This window comes from Aotus nancymaae, unplaced genomic scaffold (assembly GCF_030222135.1).
Source record: "Aotus nancymaae isolate 86718 unplaced genomic scaffold, 86718_ANA_hifiasm-v0.15.2.pri h1tg000040l, whole genome shotgun sequence".
Lineage (NCBI taxonomy): Eukaryota > Metazoa > Chordata > Mammalia > Primates > Aotidae > Aotus > Aotus nancymaae.
In genome coordinates, this window is record NW_026988454.1 from 54,187,512 (window position 1) to 54,201,074 (window position 13,563).

The 13,563-nt window shown below is 37.4% G+C and overlaps 1 pseudogene; it reads right to left on the reverse strand.

Moving 5' to 3' along the window:
• Positions 1-5,497: 5,497 nt before the first annotated feature.
• LOC105722712 (suppressor of cytokine signaling 5-like) lies at positions 5,498-7,520 on the reverse strand (annotated as a pseudogene).
• Between the last annotated feature and the right edge of the window lie 6,043 nt (positions 7,521-13,563).

Sequence of the window (13,563 nt, forward strand, 5' to 3'; positions counted from 1 at the left end):
TTTCTTAGCTTCACTGACCTGCATCTGTTTGCTTATTTCTACTCCAGAACTGGAATAATAATTTATATCATTGAGTTATATTATATGTTAGAAGACAGTTAATAATTTGAATTAACACAAGGAACATATGTTGAATATAAACTATCTGCCATATACCATCTGCTGAGCATGATGTACAGGCAGACAACTTATGATAATTCAATGTGACATGTTATACCAGCTACAGGAAAAAGCTTCAGGTAGGCCAGAGGAGGAGCATGTTAATGCATCCTTTCTTCTTCTTATTGACTGGAAATATTTAAACTGGTATGTTTCTTTGTCACTTCTGTGCTTTTTATTTGACAAACCATGAGTGACAACTGTGTCTTTGGCTCTGAGGGTTAGGGGAAGGGAAGCAGTGAGGAGAAGAAAACAGCAAAAAGTCAAACAACAAACAAATGCTCTCTTGCTTATGAGAACCTCAGGGTATATGAAAGACACGACATGACAAGGGCTCTGATAGAGCCACTGCTGCTGGGGGAGCGAGGAGAAGCTTCATAGGGAAGGGGAGGTGGTGTGGGTTGTAGGTTGAGCTAGCTCTCTCCACAGGATGGAGAAGTCAGAGGAAATTCTGGGTAAGGCAACAGCAGCTATAGAGATCGGAAGATGGCTGAAACTGGAGTATACTTGTAAATGATACCCCTACATCCTGCTTCCAAAAATCATGGTCAACAGCGAGATGAAATAACATGGTTCTTCCAGGAGGCAGAGGTTGCAGTGAGCAGAGATTGAGCCACTGCACTCCAGCCTGGGCAACAGAGCAAGACTCCATCTCAAAAATAAAATAAAATAAAATAAAATAACATGGTTCTTGTGTGCTCATTCACTAAAACTAATTAAGTAGGTAAGTCCCTAATCAGTGTGTAGTAAAAGAATGGGTTGATGGGTACTTTCTCTTTTCAATCATTAAACCTTTGCATTAAATGATTACTTTGTTTCCAGCCCCGTGTCACAAGATTCTGTTTATGTCTTATTGCTGAAAATTTCACACAGTGCCTATAACCAAACGCTATATCACGAATATTTTTGATGATGATGATGTTAATCCACTGTAAAGTAACTTGAGGAAAAAATAAATTAATAGATAAAAATGATAATGTTTGAGATTCAGTACTCGCTAAGCCAAATAAATCCTAAATTGCCCTGTATTACGTAGGCCTGTGCTGTAATGCAGCACAGGTAGCATATTAAGTCATTTCAAATAACCTTAACTTCAACTCACTGCTTTATTACCTGTGACATATTAATCATTGCACTCATGCTGTTCTTCAAAATACCTCCCCTATCTTTCCTATTCCATTGCTCCACACCTTATCTGTAAAATAAAGAGAGGAGTAATGTATACTCTATAGAGTGTTGAAAGGATTAAAATAGACCATGTATGTAAAGTACTTAGCGCCATGAACTCTTAGACATTGGTAGGATCAATAATTGTTGGTATGGGCTATAACACTTAGCCCAGGACTATAGCAATGGCCTGTTGGCAGATCTCCCTACACCCAGAATCTTTATTTATTTATTTATTTACTTATTTGAGACAGTCTCACTCTGTCCTCTAGACTCGAGTGCAGTGGCTCAATCTTGGCTCACTGAAGCTTCGACAGCCTAGGCTCCAGCAACCCTCCCATCTCAGCTTCCTTAGTAGCTGGGGTTACAGTAACACATCACCACGCTTAGTTAAGTTTAAAAAATTTTTTGTAGAGATGGGGTTTTGCCATGTTTCCCAGACTGGTCTCAAACTCCTGGGCTCAAGTGGTCTGCCTGCCTCTGCCTCCCAAAGTGCAGGGATTGCAGGTGTGAGCCACCACACCTGGCAACTATACCCAGCCATTACCTCCTACCTCGTATTCCTTAAAGGTCTGGAATCATAATATCTTTGAGAACATATGTTAGATGCATGAATTTTTTCCCACAGCAGAACCAATAAAAACAAGATCTTTCAAATTAGTAACAAGGAATTTGCACCTTGTAAGTTACTCTATGCTGTGTTCAGTTTAATCCTCTTGTTGTATATTTTTCTCTTTAAGCAAAATTCCTCCTTCTATGCTTTATACTCATTGGTCCTAGATCTATCCTCTAGCCACAAAAAATAAGCCTAATTTCTTTTTCATATTTAGATTAAATTTAATTAAGACTACTTTCTCTTTTCTTCATATATGATTAAAATCTTCCAGTGAATTCTATTTGCTTAAAGAATAAATCCCAGATTTCTCTACCTACCATTGAGAAGTTTTTTTTTTACTTAATCTCAACTTACTTATTTTGCTGTATTTCTTATTTTAATCTTTATAAGCCCTGAGTTAGCCAACATTTCATCTTGCAATTCTTCTGTTGCCCTTCATTTATTCACACTCTTGCACATTGCTTCTGCTCTTTCTTCAACCAAAGTCATCTCTTCTTCTCTAGATTTTAAGAGTTTGTGGGTCCTTTAATGCCATCATTCCATAAAAAAATCACATCAGTTTCTATTAATCTTTCCCTCTGAACTTTTGTAGCAAACCTTCCCTACCAGCAAACTTCACTCAATTCCAGCCTGTTAGCTTCAAGACTCACATTTTTCTTCTCTTTCTATTATGTTTATATGCTTAATTACATGTCATCTGATAAAGATAATTTATTTAGACTTTTTCATTGTGTTGCATTTTTATTTGTTGTCATTTAATAATTTCATATTTGTGAGCTTGGTTCCCCAAATACAACAATAAGTTCCATAAGGCTTCTGTCTTTTATTCCTTTTGGTATCCAGTAACACGTCATACATTCTTTTCTAGTAAGAAAAGTCACTCAACAGCGATTTGCTTGAAGACACCAGGTAACGTCTACTGCATACTTGGTTCTATACTGGCTACTGTGAAGAAATACAAAGATAAGGCAAGAATATTGTATCACACAACTTGTTGTTGGGAATAGATTGTTCCTCCTAAGATGTTATCCTCTTATCAGAAAACCTGATCAAATTATTCACCAATGTATTTAAGGACACAAGAGTTTGTCTAGTTCATTTTTTATCAAATACGTATTTATATCTAGTTATGACATCAAATCAAGGGTAATCTTGAAATAAAATTTTATTTGCAGCTTCTTTATTGATTTATTTATTTTTTTCTTCCTACAGCCCTCCCCCTCTATTTACAGCTTCTAAAAGGCCAAATGTTTATGTCCTGGGAGATCTTGTCAACACCTCATGGAAGTCCTTTTAAGAAATATATATATATATATTTCATTCTAATCCTCAGCACAATTCTAAGAAATGACTTAGCAAAGCCCATGTAAATTGGCCATCTTATCTTGAATGTTTAGGTCAATGTAATATTTGTGTTGAACTAGCAGTTGACAGTAATTTCTTTTTTTTCCTAAAGAGGTTTATTTTCCAGATACATTATAAGCTCAAGAAAACAGACTCAACAATCTAATTATGTCATAACAACTTAATTGCCCATAGTTCTTTAAGCTAGGTTTGGATAAAAGTTCTCAAACACTTTGGTATATCATCTTCAGGGACTTTAATTAGAAACAACAGACATTCTTGCTTTAAAGTGGATAAGTCCTTGGTTAAAGTTCTACAATTTGGGCATTTATTTTTTACTAAGATGGTTCCCAAACCAATAAATGGTACTGATGTATTGCTAGTTCACAAGACTTCATTTAATCTACCTCTGATGCAGTGGGAGATTACAGATACTCATTTGCTATACTATGTCATTGGATAGTTTCAATCTTTCACTTATAAGCAGAGAAATCATTAGGTTTATTATTTCTCCGTCAGTTTTCTGTTGTAACCTAAACTGCAAGATAATTTGCAGTAACTGTAGATACTGTTCCACAGTATATATGATTATGATTGATAAGATACAGGGCATTAAATATAGAGCTAGCTTATTCTCGATATTAGACTGTACAGTAACTCTGCATTAACTATAGAGAGGTTATAAGTTAATGCTTATTTAAAAACCCCAAACCATTCCATTTACAAGAGAAATTGTTGCAAATGTATAAAACAGCAGATAGACAAGGAGAACACAAAACATAGTTTATTAGGACAAAAAAAAAGTAGCCATAACAAGACTCAGCAAGCAGAAGCATACATAAGCAGTCAAAGGGTTAGTGTTGCATACAAATATAGGTTTTACTTTTTGTAGCCTTGGCAATAACCACAGGGATGTAAAATAACATTCTGTAGCAACAGGTAACAGGTAAGGAAACCATGGAGCACTCACCAATGGTGATTCAGTTACTTTAGCACAAAATGTCAAAGACAGAACTGTAAATTCAGTTCAGTTACTAAGAAGCAAACACTAGAACCTGATATAACTTCCAAAAGAGCTCACTCAAGTGGTAGCACATATTGTTTTAAGTGACCAAAAGGTGCTAAGTAATTTACAGATACAATGGTTGTATAGTACCTTTTAAATCTGCAATGTAGGTTTCAGATTTTTCAGTAGGAATTAACTGAACTGAAATTCTATAAATTACACTTAAGCAATTCATCTGAGTGTTTACAAAAAAGAGATAAATACTGCCATCAGAATTATTAATTACAGTTCAACAATAATCTCAACATCAGCAACCATTGTAGTTATTATTATATGACTTGTTTGTGCATCTTCTAGTCTCATGTACTTCATGAGTCACAAAATCATCCTGGGCATAGGAAAAGATCCAACTTTTATTAGACAACAATTGGGCTGCACATCAACTTAAAAAAAAAAGAATCACATGCAAGACTTCATTGCAGCAGTTATTCCAAATGTCTGTTTTAAGTTAAAGCACTCAGTTAAAAAATTAATACCGAGGTGCTTTCAATAAAATTATGCTACTAACTTTCTAAGTCTGAAATTTTAAGAATGACTAGAAGATCTGGTTTACTTAAAAGTACCTTTGGCAGAAGAGAAAAGGAATGATTATAAACTACATCAACACTTAAATGAACTGCATTATGTCCTTGTGGCCAGAAAATTGCATTTTCTTTCTAAAAGGAAGGCAATCTTTTCTCTTTTTTTTTTTTGGACTTCCAAAGCTTGATTTATAGTAACTACAAACATCACTATTTTTGGAAGGTTATAGAAAAACTCTTGGAAAAAGTAATTTCAAACATTAGTTGCACTGTTGAAATACTCATCTAGTATTAATAGTTTGTTCTTCAGTAAGACATACAATTCTTCATAACAAGTGCCCCAGAGTTGTCTCACTCAAATATTGCAGCCATTAAAAACCAAACTGTTAGCTAAATTGGCAAAAGTTTTTGCAGTCTTACTGAACACCAGTAGCTCCATCCTCTGTTGTTCCAATAGGCCCCATGTTTATCTGAATAACAGCAGGTCGCATCTGACAGATACTAACATGAAGCTTACATACTGTATGAAAAAGCCTACCACTGCTCTGTGTGCTTGCTATATAGGTGTGCCGTCAGATGCACATGAAAGTGGACCTAGTTAACACCCTTTGGGGACAGGAGAGTTTACTTTGCCTTGACTGGTTCTCATTCTAACCAGCGAATTCTAACTTTTTGTTTGTTTGTAACTATACTCTTTTAAAAAATCCTGTAACATTGAGAGTAAAGGGAGCCCATAAATTCCATCATATTCAGTGCACCTACAGATTACTGTGCCAAGGATATACTGGAGGCTAATAGGAAAAGTCCTATTGAGTGCTATTACTATATCATATAGTATTATATACTATAGCAATGGTTCAAAAAACATGCATAAACTGGGATCTTTATAATGTTCTAAAAGTCCTGTTACAATGAAGGAGTGAAACACACATTGGTCATGGCATCCAAACTAAAGTTGTGATTTCACAGCTCAATTTGGGCATGCAGGGATCTGTTGCTGCGACAGAAGCTCACAGAGAAGAGGCAGTCCTCTTGCGCAGAGTCCCTGAGCAAAAACGTGGCTTCAGGCGTTCAGGTTTCACTTCAGGAAGGGCTTCTGCTTCATAACTGTCCATCACTCTCCAACAACAGGGATTCCCTGTAATCTGAAGCAAATAAGGCACAAGGCAGTGTATGTAATCAATCTGTGTGCAGACTTTCCAAACTCCTTGTCTGCTAACGCTCTCCTGGCTGTCTCCAGAACCTGAGGGTTCTTCTGCCTCCTTGACTGCAAACACAGGGTAGTTCTATCCTCTTCCCAGTCACAATTAGCTTGTGGGATTGCTGAACTGTCCCCACTTATTTCAGTCATTCCAGGAGCTAACTTTGGTCCCAGTTTATATGATGGATTGACCTGTGCGGCAGCTTCAAATGTATGTATTTGTGCATTGCGAGAGAGATCAACCCCTTCTTCAATAGTAAGGCGCCTTCTCTCTCTAAGCTTATCTTCATCTTCTGTGAAAACCTAAGGTAGAACAAATGTATCGAAAAATGTTGAATGTGGGCTTACAGGAACTGTATGCTGTTTAATCAAATGCCGTTTCGGAGCTAAGTCTGAGCCAGCAGGAAAAGGGCATTTCTCAAGCATTAATTCAGAAAGATTAATTCCTTCCCCCCTCCCTCCCCTTCCCCTCCCCCTCCCTCTTCCCCTTCCCATCCCCCTCCCTCCCCTCCCCTCCCCTCTCCTCTCCTTCTCTTCCCTTCTTTCAAAGTTTCGCTTTTGTAGCCCAGGCTGGAGTGCAATGGCGTGATCACTGCAACCTCCACCTCCCGGGTTTCAGCGATTCTTCTGCCTTAGCCTCTCAAGTAGCTGGGATTACAGGTGCCCGAGACCACACCCAGCTAATTTTGTATTTTTAGTAAAGACGGGGTTTCACCATGTTGGCCAGACTGGTCTCGAACTCCTGATCTCAGGTTATCGGCCCACTTCAGCCTCCCAAAGTGCTGGGATTACAGGTGTGAGCCACCGCGCGCAGCCTGAATTTTTCTTCTATTGGAAAAAAGATACCTTGAGTGCTTGCTGTAAGTTCTCATGGGAAAACACAAGCCAGCCCACAATATCCTGCAACCTGTGTCTCAGCGAGCGACTTCCTATAGTTCTGCTGGAAACAGTTCATGTCCTGTACAGAACTTAACGCCATAGCGCCTCTCTCTCCTTTGAAGTCCACTTCGAGTTCTACCAAACTTTTTATCAGTATCCAATGAACACTGGGTCTTCTTAGAACAGGAATGTTTTTTCTTCTCACTCCATGGAGCAGGTCGAGCGTAGGAAGCTCTTCGTGCAGGCCTTGCTCCTGGGGTAACACAAGACTCATTATCATAACTTTTCAATGCTTATTTCAACCATTTGAGGGATTTCGGTGGCACAATTTTGATTTCTCCTTGAAGAATTATTTGAAGGGCTTAATCCGAGTTGTAAGGCAACATTTTCTCTTAAGGGACTGCTTTGTTGCTGAGGAGTTGAGTTTCCTATGCCGACGTTTTTCTCTTTGACAAACATCTGTTGGAGTTTGTGTTCACATTTTCACTACGGCTTCCTCCCTCATGACCCGAAGATATTCTAACACCTGTATATGAAGTAATTCCACATTTTCCCCACTTTATCCATCGATTATAAAATCATTCGGGGCACGCAGGCGGCCTCATTCAGAGCACCTGCGGCCAGGCAGGACGGGCCAGAGGGCGCAGTCACCGGCAGGGCAAGTCTGCTTGCCCCTCAGTGGTGCTTCACGTCCGCTATGACTCCCAGCGAGAGAGCGCAGCTTCACCAGCCTCACCAGCTTCACTTCCTCTGGACAGAGCCTCGGGACCCCAGCTTCCCCGATGCCCCCGCCAGGCCTCAACCCCTTCCCTTTTTACTCACTCCCCCCTCCCCTCCCCTTGCTAACAGTATTTCTGCAAACCGACTGGAAGGACAGTTTATCAGATCACGTCTCCTCTCCTCCCGACTGGTGCCAGATTACAGGCTTTCTGCTGAAAGGAAAATTATCTTTTATACTTCCCAGGGGAGTCATTTTGGATAAAAAACCCTAAATTAGTTAATAAAGCAAAGTTTGGTTTGGCAATTTCACCAAAGACTAACAACATTTACATATGTAACTATTCAAACAAGGGAATGTTTAGACTGTTTCTATTTATTTGTTAGTCTTTTAACGCTGATTTTGCCAAAAGTCAAAAGTAGCTATTCACAGGTTTCATAGGCTGTTTTCCCTAAGTTAGTATTCTGGGTCTTTGCTGCTGGAGAGCAACAGTGGTTGCAATATAGAATGCTTTGGAGAACTTAGCATTTTGACAGCATCACTGAGACATAATGTCTGCCTATAGCATTTATTTTTCTGAATGTGATAATAAAGGAACAAGATGCAAAGGTTTTGCTCAACTGCAAATGGCATCCAAACTTTGGAAAAATTGGAAAATGCACTTAGCAAAGGAGGTTCTGTTTTGAAGATTTCCTTCAGTTAATACAAGATGAGCTATTTCTGGTTTAGAAATTTTGAAAGAAATATACTAGAATTTAAGAGATTAGAAAAAGAATTCTCTCCAGTAAATTGAACTAAATTATGTTGGCATGATGAGAATTAAGTCTAAGGACTGAGTTAAAAAAAATTTTTTTTAAGTGACTCTAGATGGTTTCACTGACTCTCCAAGCTGGACTTGCCTCCTGCTGGATAATCATCTGATTTCTACTTAAAGATTTCCACAAACCTCAGATGCTTTGAATCTGCTTTGCATCTTACAGACAGTAACAACTGTGATACATTACCATCGTACACCATGATTGCATTCATGTCTGTACCAAAATACTTTCTGTGCCACCGTAGATTACTAAAGATTAGAGGTGCTGGAAAGAATAAATACAGTAACAACAACTTTTATCAATTTCATTAAAAGGTAAAATAAAACTGATGTGGTGTGTGTGTGCCTGTGTGTGTGTGTGTGTGTGTGTGTGTGTCTATTTCCTATGTAGCCTTTTATTTGTAATTTTATTTAGAGGTTGTGGCTAGATTTTTTTTTAATATGGTCATGGAAATTTAGTTTACTTGAAATTTCAAAAAAATGTTTTTCCTAAGGTCAACAAGTTTATTTTGTGTAGCAGGAATACATTTTATTTAGGTGTAGAGTTTGAATCTTACTTTCTTGCTATTTTTATGACTTTTGGATAATTCTCGTTGTACATTTGTTAATAGGTTGAATATAGAATGTTACTCTGCCATCTAAGGACATCTTAATTCATCATTTATTAATTTATTTGTATATTAAACAAACATAAATTGGACACTCACTATAGAAGAGGCACTTTAATGGGTACCAGGGAAGAGAAGTGAAATAAGTGACCTCTGCCCTCAACCTACTGAAGACCCACATCTCCACAACAGGCCAATGCAAAATGAGAAATGTACAATGTGTTATGAGAGCACAAAGGATGGAACATGTAAATTCTCTAAGTGGGGTATATGGGGGAGGAGGGGCTTTTCAACATAGCAAACATTTCTCCAGAAAAATGTCAATAGTTTGGAAGAGACCGTGGATTGAAAATGCAGTTAATTTCATCATACAACAGCTGTGGACTGTAATGAAAACAAAAAACCTTTTAGGTTTTATAACCTTTTACAGCTCTGAAGTACTTTATAAATACCTCCTTACTGGATTCTCAAACAAACCATGGCATTGAACATTATTGTCAAATAAATGTAAGCCGGAAAACTTTTGTGCAAGAGGAAGAGGCCTCTGTGTGGAAAGTAATGCAGGCTGGGATAGGGCGACGTAGTCATGGCCTCACTTGGACCCACACTGTGCTGATGTTGCCTGAGATAGGGAAGCAGTCAGGATTTGAGAGACTCCTTATACAGGAGTGAAGGTAAATTATGAATAGCACATTATTCTCTGTTCTTCTCACTCGATAACATGATTTAGAATTTAATTCTAGGAGTCTTAGTTACGTGCTGACTCCTGGAATCAAAAGAGAAAAAGTACAACTTTACCAAAACTTCCATGTTACTTTCTGGCAAGTAGTCTTGTTCTTTCCCATTTATACTTTCTTGTGAAACAGTTGAGAACAGGATTGATTCTCTTCCACTTTCTGGCGGGGGTTCTTCCCAACCTTGGAAGAGAAATATCAGTGCTGAATGCATGTTATTTGCTTTCCTTCAAAAATACCTAACTAGGAAGAGCAGAGTACTATGTAATTTTGCTAATTACATGCTTTACTAAGTAAACAAAGAATACTTTAGGATAGATTTCATTTAAAGTCATCACCTTTCATAATCATTTTATTCTGCATTATAATTTCTTAATTAGGCAATGTAATTAGAGGATGAAAATCCTATAATCATATGCATTTAGGTTAATTATGTTAACCATTAATTACTGTTGAACTACCCAAATGGTAACCTGTGCAAATGAAATGCTTATAAAAAAGCAACTCAGGTTTTAAAAATTATGCCAAATAATAAAAACAAAAAAAAGTCTAACATCACACAGATTAGAATCCTACATGGCATAAGTATTTTTTAAAATGCACTTAATTTGTAAATATTTAAACAAAATCAATTAGCATCTCTTTCATGTTGACTTCAAGATAATAATAGAATTATGTTCAGATGAATTTTTGGTTTATAATTTATATCTATCCACAGAACAGTAATAAATATCTTGGAAAGGGTTAACTAGCAGATATGCTATACATAAATAGTGAATATTTCCTAATGGAAAACACAATGAACATAAACTAAAATGTTCACAAGTTGTATTTTCTTTGCACAAATAAATCTGAAATCATTTGCTCATTTAAAAATGTCTTTGCCGCCAGGCGCGGTGGCTCAGGCCTGTAATCCTAGCACCCTGGGAGGCCGAGGTGGGCAGATCACAAGGTCAAGAGATTGAGACCATCCTGGCCAACATAGTGAAACCCCGTCTCTACTAAAATACAAAAATTTGCTGGGAGTGCTGGTGCACGCTTGTAGTTCCAGCTACTCAGGAGTCTGAGGCAGGAGAATTGCTTAAAGCTGGGAGGGGGAGGTTGCAGTGAGCCGAGATTGCGTCACTGCATTCCAGCCTGGCGCCTGGTGAAAGAGTGAGACTCCGTCTCAAAAAATAAAATATGTCTTTGCCATTGGTAAGTAAAAAATGTTTGCATTTATATAGGAATATATACATTTCATGAAGCCATTATTTGACCAGATTCTGTTTGTTATGAAAATGTATACTAGCCCTGTTATCCGAGCCAACAAAAAGAATGGTATCTTTTTTTTTTTTTGAGACGGAGTTTCGCTCTTGTTACCCAGGCTGGAGTGCAATGGCGCGATCTCGGCTCACCGCAACCTCCGCCTCCTGGGTTCAGGCAATTCTCCTGCCTCAGCCTCCTCAGTAGCTGGGATTACAGGCACGCGCCACCATGCCCAGCTAATTTTTTGTATTTTTAGTAGAGACGGGGTTTCACCTTGTTGACCAGGATGGTCTCGATCTCTTGACCTCGTGATCCACCCGCCTCGGCCTCCCAAAGTGCTGGGATTACAGGCGTGAGCCACCGCGCCCGGCAAGAATGGTATCTTTCCTTCTTCTGAGGATTTGAACTTACTACTTACATTCTAAGACCCTCCTTAGAAGAAATTTTAGGCTGGGCGTGGTGGCTGACGCCTGTTGGCTCAGCAATTTGGGAGGCTGAGGCACGAGAATTGCTTGAACCCGGGAAGTAGAGGTTGCAGTGAGCCGAGATCGTACCACAACACTCCAGCCTGGACAACACAGTGAGACCCTTTTTAACAAAATAAAGTAAAAATTTAAACTTTTAGTCAATTGCTACGGATGTGGGGTGTGGGGAAAACTAATTAGCACAAAAATAAACTAATCTAAAGCAGATTTCTTCTAGCATACAGATAGGTAGCACTAAATCTATTTTATAATTTAACCTATTTAGTCCATTGAAATATACAGATAAAATTGGGGTTCATAAAAAATATATATATATATAAAATTTATAATTTTAACTTAAAATACATATTTTAATCTAAAACCTAACTTATTCATCAAACTTTAGGTATAAGGTCAAGGTGATGTCTTCAAATATGAGCCCTTAGAATGGAGTTTGAGGTCATCTTTTCTTGGAAAACTGAACCTGTGGTAGATTCTCTGATATCCGGTTTCAGATTCTTTAAAATGAAAACAAAACAAAATAAAACCAAGGATATTTGCAAAGTAAGCTGAGCATACTATCCTAGATTTTGTCTACTTAAAAAAGTTCTTGGTATAGCAGGCTGAGTAAGTCATACTACTTATTTTGTGACCCATTATCATTGGTTTGCTCAAGACCAGTTTATTGCTTGATTGATTGGCATGAATATTCCCTAATCTTGAGTTCCTTTTCATTCTAATATGTTTAACAGGATGACAGCCATTCAAATGTGTTTAATTGTGTAAAATTCGAATTGTATATTTTCTGGTACAATGTGTAATTGTACCTTTGTGTGCTGTTTTATAAATGTAGTATAAATTACAATATATCTCATTTCATATCTACTTTCATTTAGCACTACATTTTCGACAGTCCTCCATGTTGCTTTCTGTGCGATTTGCCTGCTACTTCTAATGCTGCACGATATTCCTTTATGTGAATCCACTGTGTTTTGTATATTCAGTTTTCCAGTGATGGGTACTCAGCACCACAAAAAAATACTGATATATTGTGATATACATACATGTCACATATGTTTCATTTTGGTGTGAGAATTTGTTTGACATAGGTATTCAGGAGAGAAATCATTGGCTTATGGCATATGACATATTTATCTCCAGAATATCTGCACTAGTCTATAATGCCATTACTAAGGCGTAAGAGTTTCTATATTTGCACATCTTCTCCAATACTTTGTATTTTCCAGTTATCTAATTTTGCCAGCCTTAGAAATGTAAAGGAATATTTTATTTTTATTTTTTAAAATCTTTTATATTTTGAAATTATTTTAGATTTACATAAAAGTTGCAAAGACAGTACAGAAAGCTTCTAGGTACCCTTCATCCAGCTTCCTTAATGTTAACATAGCCATGATACATTTGTCAAAACTAAGGTATCAACATTAGCACAATACTATTAAGTAAACTACAGATTTTATTTAAATCTCACATTTCTCCTTGTAGGTCCGTTTTCTATTGCAAGATTCACTTCAGAATATTACATTGCAGTTAGTTATTGTATCCCCTTAGCTTCCTCCTATCTGTGATAGTTTCTCAGTCATTCCTTGTTTTTCATGACCTTGAGACGTCTGAAGACTGCTGAACAGGTCTTTATTTTTCAGAATGGCCTTAGCTTCTGTGATTTTTTTTTTTCCTGATAAGACTTTGGTTTCAGATTTGAGAAGTATATAACAGAGAAAAGATTTCTTCTTCTTATGTCATATTAGGGGATACATAATATCAACATGACTCAACTTATCATTGGTGATTAAGTCAAATGGATCTGATTGTTGTTTTCAACTGCATGTATCCTTTTACTAGTCAGTCGGGGTATGGCTTCATATATTCAATCATCTTTTGCATTTACTCCTCTGTAAATGGCCTGTTCACATCTTTGCCCATTTTTCTTTGAAGATCCTGTATTTCTGGTTAATGCAAAGACATTTTTGTTTTATTCTAGAGATTAGTTCTGTCAGTTTTAG